We start from the raw sequence: 17,724 nt of genomic DNA, 5'->3' as shown, positions 1-17,724 counted from the left end.
CGTGTCATTTGCGTTTTCTTTATTTCGTTTTGTTTATGGACGTATTGTGTGAATATGAAACAATGGTGGAATAAGATTCGTATAACGATTTTCAAATTGTACTAAAAATGTATTTCTTACATCACAGTTCAGTTTAAAACTCTATTCTAAAGTAATAGAACAACTTGCCCTTATATGATCCATTAATCGCCCAATCGAAGTAGCAGTAGAGCTCTTTATGGAAGACTTCGTTCAGGAAAGTACTGCCACCTTACCCTATTTCTGCCACCAAGCAACTATGAGAGCATTACTTCTTTCCGGTTTAGAAGAGTAAGGCTGCTGGTGAAATTACAGGCATACCACCAGGCACATTACTTGTTCGGCCCGTTATTTGGTATGATAAAAATAAACCAATGCAATTACAGTAGGGCCACGTACTTGTAAAAACATATCCCACCTTTTGTTATAAAACGTCGTAGTTATAAAACAAATGAATGAATAAAGTATATAGCAGAAATCAGCATCCGTTCTCAATTCAAACACATTTAAAGTGTAAAAGTGAATGAGTGAACGTTGAAGCTTTCGCCTTGGCCGTGCGCACGCGCACCGCGCCGATCTAATGCCAAGAGTAACCGCTGTATTTGCATAGTTGACTATCTAGGCCTTGATGGGAAAATTGTGTCTTAGACGCTGCATTTTTTTAAGTTTAGAAATTGGTTAACTTTTACATGTTTTCAATTCCATAAAGAACAGCATGCTTAAAGTACTTAGGTAACTTCTTGAACTAGTATCTTTTATGATAGGTATTAAGTGACTGGACGAACAAGTTGTACGTCTGATGGTATGTGACACGTCTATTCATAACAGTTGCAGTAACACTCCGAGTTTTAAATCGCATAGATCTGAGGGGCACTGCCACTGCGCTCGTTATCTTGAGACATAAGTTGACCAGAAATTGAAATCCCATGTGCCTATAATTTCACCACCACCCTTGCCTTAAGAAATAGGTAAGGTGGCGGTACGTCCCTGGACGAACTCTTATTAGACTGTCACCCATCTCAAAGGTTCAACATTGAGGCCCTATGCACCATGGACACCAGGATTTTGTACCTTCTTTTCTTGTGTGTGTTGCTTTTCATTATTTATGGTTTAATTTCCATGAACGGATGAGTTTGTAAATATTTAGTAGCAGTAGAGTTCCTTGTGAAAGAGTTCGTCCAAGGAAGTACTGCCACCTTACCTATTTCTGCCGCCAAGCAGTAATATCAGCATTACTGTGTTCCGGTTTTGAAGGGTAAAGGTGTTGATGAAATTATAGGCACGTGGGACTTGTAAACTTATGCCTCAGACCTTTGCGATTTAAAGCTCTGACAGGCATGTAGCTTACCATCAGGCGCATGACTTGTTCGTCCCGTTACTTGATGTTATAAAAAAAATAAAAATTAATAAATTTAAAGCTGAGACATTTATTTCTTCACTCAGAGAGATAGATAGATACCTTTACAGCTGCCATCGCTTGGCTAGAGATGAGTAATTGAATATCAAGATAGTAAAACATCGTAACATTCAATAAACTTCAAAATTAGAATAATTGCGACATCACTAGACAGCGATGGTAGCTGTAAAGGTACCTGGAGTGAAGAAATATATTTGTCACAGATCGCGCTACGGCAAAAAAATCGTTAATATTGAAAAGTGTTATATAAATTGGAATTAGATTTGTAACGTTAATTATGAAAGGTGATAGTATGCTTGAACTAGTTTTTTAACCTAACTATACTCCACGTCAAAACTGACATAATCGACATTTTAGCTAAATTTAGTTATTAATATACTGGGATTAGCAAAACGAGCTCTACCACCCCATCTAATCGGTTTTTTAATACCTTATTTAGTTTCAGTTTTATTGCTAAGTAAATCGGCGTAATTTTTTTTCTGTTTCTTGGGCCATTTCTGTACAACAAATTAAAATTGGCCATATATCAATTTTTTTTACATAAAGGTTAAGAAAATTCTCCAAGAATTCTTTCAAAATATTTCCTACGATGATACAGACAATTTATTGCATATGAATTGCATTTCATTGTTTAACTATTTTTTTTGTTTATAATTTAATCATACATCCACCTATATAATTAGTACTTTTTACCTGAAATACATTTTACATTGATTCGCATAATTAGTCGTTAGTTATTCCTTTGTACAATAAGTTATACAATAAACAATTTCATTCTTTTTATTATTATTAATATTAGTTGATAATGAAACTTTAAGTGCCAGTATCTTGAAAGTTACCGAAACGCAAACGCGTTAGTTATGTCAAGGAGGGAAGCATAGTTGTCCCACGCAGACGACCAATAATTAAGCATTATGTCTTTGCAAACTACTTTCTCAGTTCATAAAGAGGTATTTTGTAAAATACCTCGCAGTACAATATTACTGACATTATAAACAACCAATTTTATTCCATGACTTTTAATAATTTATCAGATTTTAATTTAAATCCTATTGTTTTTTTTTTTTGCAGTGCCACTCGTAGCTTTAAATCGCAAAGATCTGGGCACTGCCACTGCGATCGTAACCCTGAAACATAAGTTAACAAGTCCCACGTGCCTGTAATTTCACCAGCGCCCTCACCGTTCAAAAGCGGAATACGGTATGCTGACATTACTGGTTGGCGGCAGAAATAGGTAAGGGGGCAATATTACCCTGGACGAACTCTTTCACAAGGAACTCTGCTGCTACTAATGTATGTAAATAAAAAAAAAAATGTAACGTTGTAAATGGTAATAACTCTGTGCAGGATGAGAGTGGGAGACGCTAGCACGTTTGAACTTACTTCATTACCAAATACAGTTCTAAAAAGTGTTAGATAGTACAGCAAAACCATAAAAGTTTATTTTTAGTAAATTTATTATGTTTTGTAAAAAATCATGGAACAAAATTTGTTGTTTATGATGTTATTAATACAGTCTTGCGAGGTTGTTAATATAAGTGACCCTGTATACAAATTTTATAAATGTCATGAAAACCATGTCTCTAAATCTTAACAATAATCGCCAATATTGCTTAAGAAATATGGTACTATATATAGTTCACAATTTAGTATTGTAGGAGCGATTTTATGATACATCACGTTAATAGAAAGCTGTTCGACTTGTTTTGACTTGTTAACATTCTAAAATGGCAGGATATGGAACAAGTTTTGATTTCAAACGGTTTCTGAACGGAAATTATATAAACAAAATTTATAATCCATCTATGTTTTCATATTATTAACTTCGGAATTTGTTCTTTAAAAACATTTTTAAGTGTATGTAAGTACTTCTTAGAGTTTATCTCTTTGTGTATTAATTCATTTTATCCAAGTGTCGGCTAATTTTATTATAACTAAAGACTTTTATGGTTCTTATTTACCAAAACCAACCGTAGATCTGTTCAGTAACCAATTGTTGGTAAAACCGTACCAAATTTATCAATATTTTGATTTGTATGTGGCAACACCCGTGATTTTTATGTTTCTTCAATAAGCAATGACTTTAAAGTGTGCTCTCAACATAAATTTATAAAGATATTTTCATTTTAGCAATGTAAATGAAGGAAGAAAACACCAACAAAACATGTTTACTTCTTAATAAAACTGTTTTTTTTATTTGACACTTGATGAAAGAAGTGGATGATAAAATATAGGATTCATTAATTTTTCTGTATTTATATTATTAAAATTTTAGAGTATTTATCGTATAACCGGTAATAAGAAGAAAAGAGCGCATAATCAGAGACAAAAACTCTACGATTACGTAAGTAGTTATTACTTAGATGCATGTATATTGTTGTTCTGATAAGGTCTAAAATATAACTGAAGAGCGTTCAAAACGTTTAGAAACTATAATTCAAGTAACACATAAAACCTTCTAATGCTTGCAAAATGGCCGCCGAGACTAGGTTATGTAGTAACATTGACAGTAGTTGTGTAACTCGCCTTGGCCGCCTGCGCAAGGACTCGCGCAGCATGGCGTCCGTTCGTATTTCGAATTCGAGGGCGCGAACTTGAACTTTTCTTTTTTATTTTCGAATACGACTTTTTTGAGTTAAGCGTTTTTGTTTCGTATCGATTGTGTCTTTAGTCAGTTCATTATTTCCTTACTATAACACAAAGAATGTATCAAGTATCTAAGGTTTTGGTGAAACATTAATGTTTTTACAATACATAAACACTTTTGACTGCCTCACTGGCCTAACGGTTACCATGCCGGACTGCCACGCACAGGTCCCAGGTTCGATTCCCGAGCCGGGAGAAATATTTATATGGCCTACATTTATTTCTCTCGTGAGTTTGGGTGTAATTTGTGGTTGTCTATGTGTGTGTCCATAGCACCGCGACACAGGGTTTCCCTAGTGCGGGGCTATGTTGAGTGTGTGCGTTATTATTATTAAACAACATGGATAGCATTTTGAAGAAGTTACATAAAAATAATTTAAAAAGAAATGTAATGTTCGAAATACACAAAATTATTTAAATTAAGAACAGTTAACTAAAAAACATATTATCTAAAATTGATACGATCTTTCTTCTAGAAAAGTCAAACCAAATAAGTAAAACAAATAAACCGGTAAAACAAATCTACTATATTAATATTTATTGAGAGGTAGATATTTCCATTTATATATTTCTTATTGTTTATGTAAAGTTTTTATTATGATTATCTGGTTTTTAATTTTGCATTTTTCATTGTATAATAACAATATAACTTTTGCTGACAGTCATTAACATAGGTTACAGAGATATGGAACTTTATGTACCTAATTAGTCAGTAATTGATCACTGACTAGTCAAGCAACATCCCGATCGGATTTAGTCCATGTCAACGAACAGCGGTATTGTAACTTATTATTATACTAAATAAAAACTATTTTCCATCGACCTAAATAAAAGGAATATTTTGGGAAATATAATTTTATGTCACCGAGTCGACGCACATCCTCTTGCAGTATCTCATTTCCGGAATGCATTTTGATGGCCTCGTTATTAAATTTCAGATACTCCTTTCAAGGTTTTGACTGTAACGGCGACGACGATATCGGTCATAAAATGACCAATTCAAAAATATCTACATTATGTATGTAAGCAAATTACATTTGAAATAGTTAAATTGATTAAACTCTAGTACTCATTCGAAAGGTTTTGAAAAAGAATGAGTAAGTACTTTTAGGGATATTGCTACTTGATATTACTCTCTGTAAATAAACATCTCTAGAATCACTTTAGGCTCTATCGAGTTCTTAAGTTTTCGCGATTGTTATACATAGGTAATGAAACTATTTTTTCGTGTATAAATCCGACTTGTAAACACAAATGGGACCTTTAAAAGGTACGAAACGTTTGTTCGTTTGAGAAAAAAACAAATATACGCGTTTTCGATCCGAAAATAGCTTCATCAACTATAGGTTCTTCTCGAGGTATTTCCGAAGACCGATTTAGGTAACAAACTTTTCTTGGTGCTTTGGGTAGGTCTTCGCTTTGGTACTCACTGTATAGGGATCCTCTAAAAACACCCGGTAATTATGAGACAGGTTAATTTAATGTGACGTCTATTATATTAAAAAAATTAATCCATGTATCTCCACACAATACAGAAGTCTGTAATAACCGTAACGTCAATCTTCCTTGCTTAATGGCTATCAGTTTTTCGGAGTCAGTTTTTAGTAGCAGTAAATCTCCATGTGAAAGAGTACTGCCACCAGAGAACACAAAAGTAATCTGCCACCAAGCAGCACTGTACTCCGGTTTTGAAGGGTGGTTGTGAAATTACAGGCACATTGTCGACTTAAGTCTCAGGGTGACAGGTGCAGCGCAGTGCCCCTCAGATCTTTCCAATTTAAAGTAATGAATCACAAAAAAAATCCCTAGAGCTTTTTGAAGGCCTTGTGGGTTATCGGAAAAACAAATAAGAATTGCGTTATACGTCTTTCTTCGTTTTCATGTTATCAGGCAGTAATTAGAAAATAGTAGTTGTAGAGTTCCTTATGAAAGTCATCATCCAAGAATGTGCCACCACCTTAACTATTTCTGCCGCCATGCAATAATTTAAATACTATTGCTTTTGGACTTTGAAAGGTAAGAGTGCTGGTGAAATTACAGGCACAATTGCGACTTGCGAACTTAATGACTCAGGGTGACGGGTGCAGTGGCATTGGCACTTAGTTATTTGCGATTTAAAGCTCTGAGTTGTACTGCAACTCCTGAATAAAAGTGTCGCTTTCCAGGCCTACGACTTGTTGGTTCCGTCACTTGATACTATTCAAAAAACAATAATCATCAGTTACCTTATGGTATTTTTAATGTGATAACACCATTCAAAAAACCCCCGTGAACAGTAGTTACAAGAAAGTATTTAATAAGAAGTCCATTGTGTTAAGGTTTTAATACCTAAATACCCATTAAATTTGTTTAAAAAATTAATACAAAATCGTTTTTAGTAAATGAAAACTAGTAAAAGTAACAATTCTTATCATTTACAGTAATGTGTAATGTTATTTATACGTTTTTCCAACTATATATTGATATAAATAAAAAAAATACATTAGTTTATGTTCCAGCTAATGTAATTCGTTAGTGAAATGATATTTTTTATGAAATAAACAATATTTTATTTAATATTTTTGTTAATTAAAATCAACTTATTCGTTGCGAGCGCCAAAAAGTTCCGTCGGTAATATTTTAGCCTACGATCGCGCGTCAGCTGCTTCACTAAGGTTTTTATTGAGTTATAATTAAAAATAATAATATTATTTCTTAATTATCGTTTATTTTCGGTTAATTAGTATACTTTGCAAAGTTATATTGTGTTTTAATTGGTAAATATAAGGTTTCTTAAAATAGGTATTGTTTCGTTGCTAAATAATTAATTTTCCGCTAAAACTTATGAAATCATTTAAAATCCATAACAAAAGATTCATTGAGTCATTTAAGAAGAAATAGAAAATTCAAAAAACACGTTTTCTAATCCGTCATTGGCCTTCGATCAAAATATAGGTTGCAATTTATTAACACACACATATGCAGTTACGCACACTGGCGCAAAGTTGAAATGTAAAGCGGCGTAGTCATAGAAAAAGAGTGGGACAGATAATAAAAGGTGGGGCGAGTGGTGGGGGGTTTGTAAGAAAAACACAAAAAATGTGCGTGAACTGCACGCACACAAGCGTGTCCTACGCGTTGCCATTAACATATGCATCTCACGCACACATTAGACGTAAGTCAAGGAGAACGGAAGATTAAGGGCGCATTAATTTTTAAAAAAGGAACTTTGAAAAGTTCTGTCTATGCCTTGAGAGCTAGGTGCTAATGAATGTATTTGAAAATTAAATGGTGCCAAAATTTGGAATTGGAACACGGTTTGTCTTTTCCCAACTTTATTACTTTGGCTACTTACATGCGTCAGAGGGGGCCTGATCTTCTTCGGTCCAGTTTGACACTTCGGTAGTAATTTTGTAAAAAAAAGAAAAAGTACCAATTTCGAAACGGTGTCACTTTGTCGAGTGACAGTCACAATCACTAGCCGTACTTAGCGGCGACGACACTGTCACTTAAATTTAAACATTTCAAACACATCACGATAGTCACAGTACACAAAATATATTTTTATTCGCTCTTTTTTTGGTAAATTAAAAAATATATAGTTAGTGGGTCCTAAGTTTCCATGTGATATGTGTACATCGCACTTGTAAAAGAGGGAGAAAAAATCACTAAATCCCAAAAATATTTTTCTTTTTAGTTTGTTGGTAGCACTACGCGATTGATATGAATAGTGTTGTTATATATTTTTTTATAAAATATATTTTTGTGGTGTTTGTTTTGTTGTCGCGTCGGAGGGCGCGGCGTCGACTCGACGTTGAGTCGGAGTGTGCATCGAGGGGACTGCAGCGGCGCCAAGCGCGAGCCGTACTAGACCGCGTGCGTACTTACCCATTACCTTGTATTTACTGCGACCGAGATGCACCGACGTAACGGTCTTGATGCTTGTCACTTCTAAAGAGCAAAACACTGAAGTTACAGATTTTAGTGTATTAATTGAGACTTTGCATAACAATGTACAACCCGCTCGCAGAGCCGAGCCTTTTAGAACAAAGAAAAAAATGCTTTTCTTCTTATCAACTAACGTAATACGTATTAAAAATATATAACAATTACAATTATAATTTACGGGTTTACTTAGGGTGAGAGCACTTTTATGAAGAAGAGATTTGTTTGATCTTGTATCATTTCATGATTAAAGTTTTAAATGATTAAGTAGAAAAAAAAGAATGTTTCCTTGAAGATGTAGAGCAAGCTTTAGTTATTTTTGCAACGACACATGTAAACTTCGATATATTTAAATCTGATTCTGCATCACATTTTAGACAAGCATATATAAATAAATAACTACATTATACGTAAGAAAACAGGTGATATAAGGATAAGACATAATAGACCGGTTTAATCGGAGTCTTTTATATTGAAAAGATTTAAAATTAATAAACAATAAAAGTAAATTCCATTGAAAAAGTAACTTGTAAATTTGAATTCATATGATGTTTAAGCATTTTGTACGCAAACTTAACAACTTCACGGAAAAAAATACATTCTAGTATCAATGCAGTCTGAACACTCTATCCACAACTACATTAAAAAAGTGCATCGTGTTTGCACACAGTTAAGTCTGTGTGAGTGCCCGCGCCTGTATGGACCTTGCATTTCAGTTTTACTCTTATCTCATCCTTTTATTACAATTTAAACGATGAGACGAACATGTCGTCTTCATATTTTAACAAGATATTATTAAGACTACGGAATTTTTAAAATTTATATTTTCAAGAACCTTTAAAGTTCAAAACTAGAACGCTGTTTTCAGCCAGTGATAGAGCGTTGCGACTTTGTGTGCAGTTTTTTATCGTTTTTTTCTCGGCGTGTGGGTGCGTTCGATTGTAGCCAGTTCGTTTGTGTTGGCTGCATACGTATATTTCCTTAGTGTGGGTTAGTTCTTATAAGAAAATGGTTCGGTGAAAAATTTTGTTTGAAACCGTATAGATGGCGTTGTGTCTATGAATCTTTGATGCGCTAGTTTAAAGGTATGAATTCGTTCACTGTCGGAGTAAAGGCGAATGTTAAGGCGAGCGGGGAGCACCTTGAAAATGATTGACATATTTATGATGCTGCCTAGTTGCGTACGTAATTAAAGGACATACTTAGTACTGTCTTAATGTGAAACCAGAGACAAAAAATACGTCATTAAATAACTATCCGGTTGTCAATGGTAACTGTTTTTAGTTTTTATGTTGACTTTACATGTATAAATGTTATTTGAATATTAATGATACATGTTCAAGTCTTAGAATAATAACGCATAGAATGATAGTTTCATATCAAACGAACTGTCACAACTGAGGCAAAATCAAATCCATGTAGGCTAGTTTTAGTAGTAGGTTAATTTTCGGTTTTAGTGCATATTTATATGTATAAAAATACAAGTTGAAACGCGTTACTTCCTTGTGGAATGTGATGTTAGTATCTATTTTATGTTTGTCTGACGTATTTTTACACTCATTTACCGCACATTTCATCCTTTTTAGCTAAAATTCTTGATCTTTTCGCGGTGCAAGTTGACCTTGAGCACTGAAGACCACCCGCTCGTGTAGGCCCATTGGGCGCGCTTCAATTTGCCTCACTTAGCGTGCGGACTAGGTTTCTATGCGTTATTATTCTAAGGTTCAAGTATTATTATAGTTTTTTTCTTTATTCTCGTGGCGTTCTTTAACTAATTACTAATTTATATATACCTATCTTTCGCTGAGAGTATCTTTTAGTTAATATTTCAATCCAGGAACCAATTATTATAAACTCGGTTGTTTGAAGGTTACTTAGAAGAAATCCTTTTGCGAAACGAACTCTATCATTTTTCGAGTTCGTTTTGTAACACACTGAAAATGTAACTAGTTTTTTTTATCTAAACCACACATATTTGTTTTTTAAAGAAAAAACTTTTTGAAGAAATGAAAAGAAAAGTTTGGTTTGAACAAACACGTCCCACTGTTTGGCACGGGTCTCCTCTGAGGCGAGGGTTTAAGGCATGACTCGCCACACTGGCCTAATGCGGATTAGGGATTTCACACTTTTTTTTTATAATACTTAAGCAACGGGATGAATAAGTCGTGCGCCTGATGGTAAGCGACACACCTGTTAATAACAGTTGCAGTGTCACTCAGATCTTTAAATCGCAAAGATCTGAGGGTCATTGCCAACGCGCCCGTCGCCCTGCGACATAAGTTGACAAGTCCCATGTGCCTATATTTTCACCAGCACCCTTACCCTTCCAAACCGGTGCGCAGTTATGCTCACATAACTGCTTTGCGGCAGAAATAAGTAAAGTGGCAATAATCCCTGGACGAACTCCTTCACAAGGAACTCTACTGCTAAAAACTGTTTAAGGTCTACTGCTACTGTTTTCCGGTTTCCTCACGATGTTCTACTTCGTTCAAAAGGTCCAGGTAAATTTCTAATTTAAGTTTGCACATAAATTCAGATGTGCGAATCCGGATTTGGCGCTGTAGGTCAAACTATTAGGCTATCACATCTTGTTATATACACGATTTAGATCCTAGGAACTAGTTTCATATTCAGTTAGTATACTTTTTAAGTTGTTAATCCATATGATTTGTTTTGTGGTACACTAAAGCGTTTACATACATAAATATGTGTTACAGAACTTCCCTTATGCCTGTTGTTGAGCTGAAAATCCATACTATTCGACCGGAACACAGTAGAAGTTTTGTGATGAGGTAATCGATCTACCTATAACAGAATCTTATAATATTTATATTATTGATAAGAAAGCTAGTGAAATATGGACATGGAACTTGTTAACTTATGTTTCAGAGTGACGGACGCAGTGGCAGTGCCCCTCAGCTATGCGATTTAAGGCTTTCGAGCGGCGCTGCAATTGCTATGTAAGTAAAGGCGTGTCGCTTACCTCCAGGCGCACTATTTGCCCTTCACGTTTGGTAAAAAATTGCTATTTTCGAAATTTAAAACTATTGAGAAATAAAAAGTTCGTACAAAAAACTGCCTCCACAGCCGAAATGTTACCATCCTGGACTGCCATGCAGAAATCCCGGGTTCGATTCCCAGGCCGGGAGAAATATTTGCAAGGTCAATATTTATTTATCTCGTGAATTTGAGTGTATTTAAAAAAAAACAAATGTATTTTTTCTTTCTAATTTGTGGTTGTCTACGTGTGTGTCCATGGCACCCGCGATAGAGGGGTTATGAGTGTGTGCGTTATTATTATCAATACTTCTCAGCTGTATCTTAACTACGTAAGGGACATTATGAAACATAATGTAGAAAACTCTTTAAAGATACATTGTGGCCATTCTCAACGCGAAGTAACCAAGAAGTATGTTTCGTTCATATCGTCCAAGCATTGAATATTTCGGGGAAGCCTGTGACGTCACGTCCTTCACGAGCACATGCGACTAATCGACCGATTGTTCGCACAATGCCAGTGTGTCATCCTATATCTGTGCCAAACTGCACTGCCGCATTTGTCTTTCATTATGTTTGGGATTTCTACGAAATATAATTCCATCAATTGGTTTCGGTTAAATGTTATGTTTATTATAAAGAATATGCGTAAGGGCGTTAAAGATTCCAAGCATCGCGATAATAAAAAAATGGTCGTGTTTTAGAGATAACAGTCCATTGTACTTAAATATGGCTGATATTGAATTTCGTAGTTTTTATATTCTGCCTAATGACTCCCATGAATGAGGCAGTCGTGACCATGGAAACCTGCAAAGGGCCTTAAACATTGGTTTGTTTGAAAAAAAAAAAATATGACATTTACATCCGAAAAATAATTTCCTTTAATTATATTTGTCACTTATTTGTGCCAAAAAATATATATTTTTAACCGACTTCAAAAAAAGGAGGAGGTTCTCAATTTGACTGTACGTTTTTTATGTACGTTAAGTGATAACTTTTGTTTGCCGATTTGTGAATCGATTTCGATTATTCTTTTTGTCCCATTTAAATTTGAAAAAAATATTCTATTTCAAAGGGTGATAAACTAGAGGCAAATGACCTTTGAGGTCGGTTTTTTAGTACTTTGTACTGAGCACACTATTATTATAGTGTTTGTAATTAGCATAGTCCTTTCAATGTTGAGTCCAGAACCCTTGGACGTGTTTTTTTAGTTCTTATTTTGAAGGCAATGCAAAAAGTGCTAAAAATTCAATGTACCAACATTTAGTAGGTAGCAGTAGAGTAATTATGAAAGAGTTCATCCAGGGCAGTACTGCCACCGCTATTTCTGCCGCCAAGCAGTAATGTAAGCATTACTGTTTTCCGATTTTGAAGGGTAAGGGTGCTGGTGAAGTTAGAGGCACATGGGACTTGTCAACTTGTGTCTTTGCGATTTAAAGTTCGGAGTGGCAAACTGTTATGGACAGACGTGTATCTTACCATCATCAGGCGCACGATCTTGTTAGTCCCGTCACCTGATGTTATAAAAAAAATGTACTAAATATAATAATAAAATTTAGTGTCAAGCAAGTATGGGCATTTTGTATATAGCGCTAAATTTCAACGTGTTATTTTCATTATAATATACACTGGGCGTTTACACGGTCATAGGAACAATATTGCCAGGGTCTGAGTCACTTAATATTACTTATGTACAATTTGATGTATGTACACGAGGACTTATAACGCTATTATTATGTTTTTTTGTGTTATGAAGGAATTATGTAATCTTCTATAATAATAAATGAATGAATAACGCACACACTCATAGCCCTGCTCTAGCGTAACCCTGTGTCGCGGGTCATATGGACACACACACACACAGACAACCACAAATTACACCCAAACTCAGGAGCGAAATAAATGGCCTAAATTTATACAAATATTTCTCCCGACTCGGGAATCGAACCTGAAACCACTGGTGGCAGATCGACATGGTAACTGTTTGGCAATGGAAGCAGTTAATTTATATTGTATGTGAAATAAATCCGATTTTATTTTATTTATTTATTAATGTAAGTAATGTGTTTCATGCATATGGAAGTTAGTGAACAAAATACGCGAAACAAGTTAGAAAAGTAAGTTTTTCTATATTGTCCCAACCGCGGACCGAACTCCGGACCCAAGAGATGGCAACACCATGAAAACCTGTGTGCAAGCCACCACAGAGGTCGTTCTAAAAGGACTATTTTAAATTTTGACATTTTACACAAATGCAGAGATGAGAGAGACAAAAAAATATACTCTAGATGTGCCTTTTCATTGTAATATTACCATACCTATAGTGAAATCGTGATTAGTTTTCGAAGTGTGGTAATAACCTCTATATTCCATAAAAAAAACACATCCAGTCTCAAAGGTCGTGAAGTAAAATAAAAACTTGTAAAAAGAAGCTAAATTAAAGTAAGTTAATTACCTTCTAAGTAATATAATGATACAATTTCACATAACGCTGTGTAATAATATTAATAAATTGCTCGCAGTCAAGTAAACGTTCCTTTCCGCGTTTTTGTTACAAGGCGCGTCGTTTTGTGGAATAAAATCCACTGGATGTGGTTTAGTCGAGACGTTGACATTGAAACTTGAGCGCACCTATTTGAAATAAAGTGCACTCGTGTAAAACGCAGGAATATCTGAAACGTTACGTCTGAAGTTATAATAAAAGTTAAAAATTCAAAGCTCTTAAATGATTTGGTTACAAATTACATTTTCTAAAGAGAATTAAGAAAAATATCAGTCTCACTTTAAGAACTAGGGAAAGAAAGGACTTATACAGAGGTATAAGTCCTTTCTTCCCCTAGTTCGTGGTTTCATAGAGATAAAACCACGTCGTTATCAAAATGGAAGTCTTTTCACAGTTTATAGTCAAATTCGACATAAAAATTGTTAGATAATCATGATTTTAATAGTATGTATTTAACGATTAAATATCCAATATGGCTACACTGCCATTTATGTCACTTCTATGATCTCTATGGCGAATAAAAAATCCAGTTGCAACAAGACAACAGGCGCAATCTGCCAACTAGAAGCAATTACATAATAATTGTTTGCTGGCAACATTTTCCTGTCAGGGTTGGCCAATTAGCGACGGTCAACTAGCTTGTTTTTTGTTTATTATAACCACTTTAGTACGCCGTTGTTATGTAGATGGCGTCATGGGTAGAGTTTTAGGGCTTCGATAATTGAAAATGTACACACAAATCGCAATATCGGTGTAAAAAACTTTTTAGGGGAGAACTTTATCGATTCTAGAACGATTATTTTCAACTCTCCTACTTACTTATGCTCAAATAGGAGAGTTATACAATTTCACACATGCGTAATTAGTGCATTTCATATTATTTTATGGCTTTCATGTGATAAAGCACGACTTTTTGGGAAGAACAAGTCGTGCGACTGGTGGTAAGCGACACGCCTGTCCATAACATCTTAGGGTCACTGCCAATACGCAGGTTACCCTAAGACATAAGTTGACAAGTCTCATGTGCCTGTAATTTCACCAGCACCCCTACCCTTCTAAACCGAAACGCAGTAATGCTCACATTACTGCTTGACAGCAGAAATAGGTAAAGTGGTAGTACTTCTCTGGTACTTTTGATATATGGTCACACATGACTTTGTTATACCAAAGGTACGAAATGTTATTTTTCTAAATAATAAAAATATTGTTGCGCTCTAAAACCTACTATAAATAATAAAAATATTGTGTAAAAGTGTTGTGTGAGCAACAATTTTTTTTATCGTATCGATAAAAAATAAAAATTCTAATATAAAATTCTAATTGTTATTGCCTAAATTTAAATTTAAATGCATGCTATATGAAAGTGATATAGAAATGTGTAAAATATTCGCATGCCAGGTTTTGATGAAATGTACTATTTAACATAATATACTTTTACACCTTCATTAACTCGTTAACTACATTTTCCAGCGAATAAATATCTTGTATTCTGTGTTTTCACAAACCAGTGCATTATGATTCGATATTTAGTCACATTTACCATATATACTAGTCTATATATGTAGGTTTACCAATAGATATATACTATTTTTCTCTAAGGCACTAGGCACAAGTGTGTGCTAACATTTAAGGGTATGTCAGGTTAAGGCCGCCTGGTCACGATTCGGCCCGTGGCCTTAGAGGATGTGATTCATTCTAATGGTCCTTAAATCGTATGCCAGTAATACATTATGTATTGGATAATAATGTCCTGTAGTATGTGTATTTTATATTGTTACCATTTTGAAGAAAAAAAAGATATTGTAATAAAGTTTTTTCTCGTCTAATTTATTTACTTAAATGGCGGAACAATTTTCTTAGCATCGAGTTGTTTTTTTTTTATAATATCAAGTGACGGGAGGAACAAGTCGTGCTCCTGATGGTAAGCTACACGCCATAACAGTTGCGGGCTATATAATAGATATAAGTTGACAAGTCCCAAAACCGGAACACAGTAATGCTAACATTACTGTTTGACGGCAGCAATAGGTAAGGTGGCAGTACTTGCCTTGACGAACTCTTTCACTAGGGGCTCTACTGCTACTACATTTTTAATAGTAGTAGAATTAGCAGTAGTAGAAGTATTTTTAGGACCAAATTTAGGCTGTATACTGATGGGGTATCAGCTACAAACAATGTGGTATCGTTGGTGACACGACTTTCACACTTACTTTGTAATAAAAACCAATCAATTGAATACAGAAATAGCAAATATTAATACGAAGCAGCTTCTTTACAGGTCGCATGGTCAAGGCTCTTAACTGTCTGAATAAACGCGATTTAAATTTAAATAACAAATAGTTTCATTTACAAATCGGCTCTTAACCTCTATGTACTTTATATAACAGAAATATTTATATAACAATCTATAATTATAACTTAATTTTACAACTAAATAAGGGTCCACAAATAACATTTTAATCTTTTTTTTGGAGGGTAAAAGGCAGTTATGACAATTTTGAAATTTGGCAGACGAAATACATCTGACTTGTCACTCGGATATAGAACATTACATTGGAGTACATAGTCCTCGTTCGAGGCTAGCTCTAGCGATAACTGTTATTGTAAACTCATGTTAGAAGTGTGGATCAAAAATGACACCTATGTAAAATGTTTTTCCTCAGTACCGAGTACTAAAAAAACCTACGTCAAAAGTCATTTATCCCATAGTTTGCCACCCTTAGAGGTAAAATATCTTCTTCAAATATAAATGGGAGTACTTCTGAACCTCTTTGCAACAAAAAATGAATCCTCAAAATCGGTTCTCAAATGCCGTCGGAGTTATCGCGTAACATACATACAAAAAAAAACATACGGTCGAATTCTGAACCACCTCATTTTTTTGAAATATGTAATATGCTAGACAACTTCACCAATTACTTGGTCCCAAACTAGGGACCCCTGCAGCAGTAGAGCTCCTTGTGAAAGAGTTCGTCCAGGGAAGTACTGCTACCTTACCTATTTCTGCCGCCAAGCAGTAATATTAGCATTACCGCGTTCCGGTTTTGAAGGGTAAGGGTACTGGTGGAATTATATGTACATGGGACTTGTCAACTTATGTCTCAGGGTGACGGGCATAGTGACAGTGCCTCTAAAATCTTTGCGATTAAAAGCTCTGAGTGGCACTGCAATTGTTATGGACAGTCGTGCCGCTTACCATCAGGCGCATGACTTGTTCGTCCCTTCACTTGATATTATAAAAAAGGGAATTCCCTGTGCTACGAGTGCCAGAGAAAAGGAATTCACTCCAAGGCACAATTCAGAACATTCAGACGAGAACCGATTTAGAAAAGTTCTATTCTCTTTTTTATATAATACCAAGTAACGGGGTGAACAAGTCATTTGGCTGGTAGTAAGCGACACGCCTATCCATAACAGTTGCAGCCACTCAGAGCTTTAAATCGCAAAGATTTTCGGGGCACTACAACTGCGCCAGTCATTCTGAGACATAAGGTGACAAGTCCCACGTGCCTGTAATTTCACCAGCACCCTTACGCTACAAAACCGAAACGTAATAATGCTCATATTACTGCTTGGCGGTTGAAATAGGTAAGGTGGCAATACTGGACGAACTCTACTGATACTAAATTAGTCAAATCAAATGGGTCCTAATGGAAATCAAACCGTTGGGCCACCGAGGTCTTCAAGTGGTAACTTACACTTACATAAACAGTGGTTACTTAAAGTTAGTGGTAAATTTATCTACCCAGATTAAGAAAATATTTTCTCACCATCGTGTTTAAGAACAGCACGAAATTTTAGTAGTATGCTGATGGGGTATTAGCGACTAACAACGTGGTCGTTTAATAAACAGGATTGCTCGTTAAATATCCAATGGAAATCAAAATTACTTTATTTGACATGCAATTTGTTACTAGGTCAATGCATGCAATACAATATATAGACAAAGAAAATACAAATTAACAATAGCTACATACAAGTAATGGATCTATGACTCAGCTACAGAAAAGTATAAAGCGCATTCCCCTCGCTGATATTCTGCTGTAGCTCGTGATGGTTAAGTACACACACAAAACACAAACAACGCAAGCAAACACACACACACACACACACACACACACAGAGAGAGAGAGAGATAAAGAGAGATTTATCCGTTACTTTAGTTAATATGTAATGTAAATGGTAATATAATCAACATTTCTATCGTCGGTTTGTTACT

The 17,724-nt window shown here is 35.0% G+C and overlaps 1 protein-coding gene across 3 annotated transcripts in view; it reads right to left on the bottom strand.

Annotated features, from left to right (window-relative positions):
• Positions 1-17,724, bottom strand: part of LOC113232554 (mushroom body large-type Kenyon cell-specific protein 1) — a 285,145-nt gene that overhangs the window by 154,249 nt on the left and 113,172 nt on the right. Inside the window, exon 1 of one of the 3 annotated variants that reach the window (XM_026467324.1) lies at positions 7,416-7,667. The exons of the other annotated variants lie outside the window; for them this stretch is intronic. The gene's annotated coding sequence lies outside the window, so the exon portion shown is untranslated. Of the gene's footprint in view, positions 1-7,415; positions 7,668-17,724 lie in introns of those variants that run through there. 3 annotated transcript variants of the gene reach the window in all.

The sequence above is a fragment of the Hyposmocoma kahamanoa genome, unplaced genomic scaffold, assembly GCF_003589595.1.
Source record: "Hyposmocoma kahamanoa isolate Upper Pololo Valley unplaced genomic scaffold, ASM358959v1 76, whole genome shotgun sequence".
In the NCBI taxonomy this organism is placed as follows: domain Eukaryota; kingdom Metazoa; phylum Arthropoda; class Insecta; order Lepidoptera; family Cosmopterigidae; genus Hyposmocoma; species Hyposmocoma kahamanoa.
Note: the sequence above shows the minus strand (reverse complement) of the source record. Positions and strands in the feature narration are given on the sequence as shown.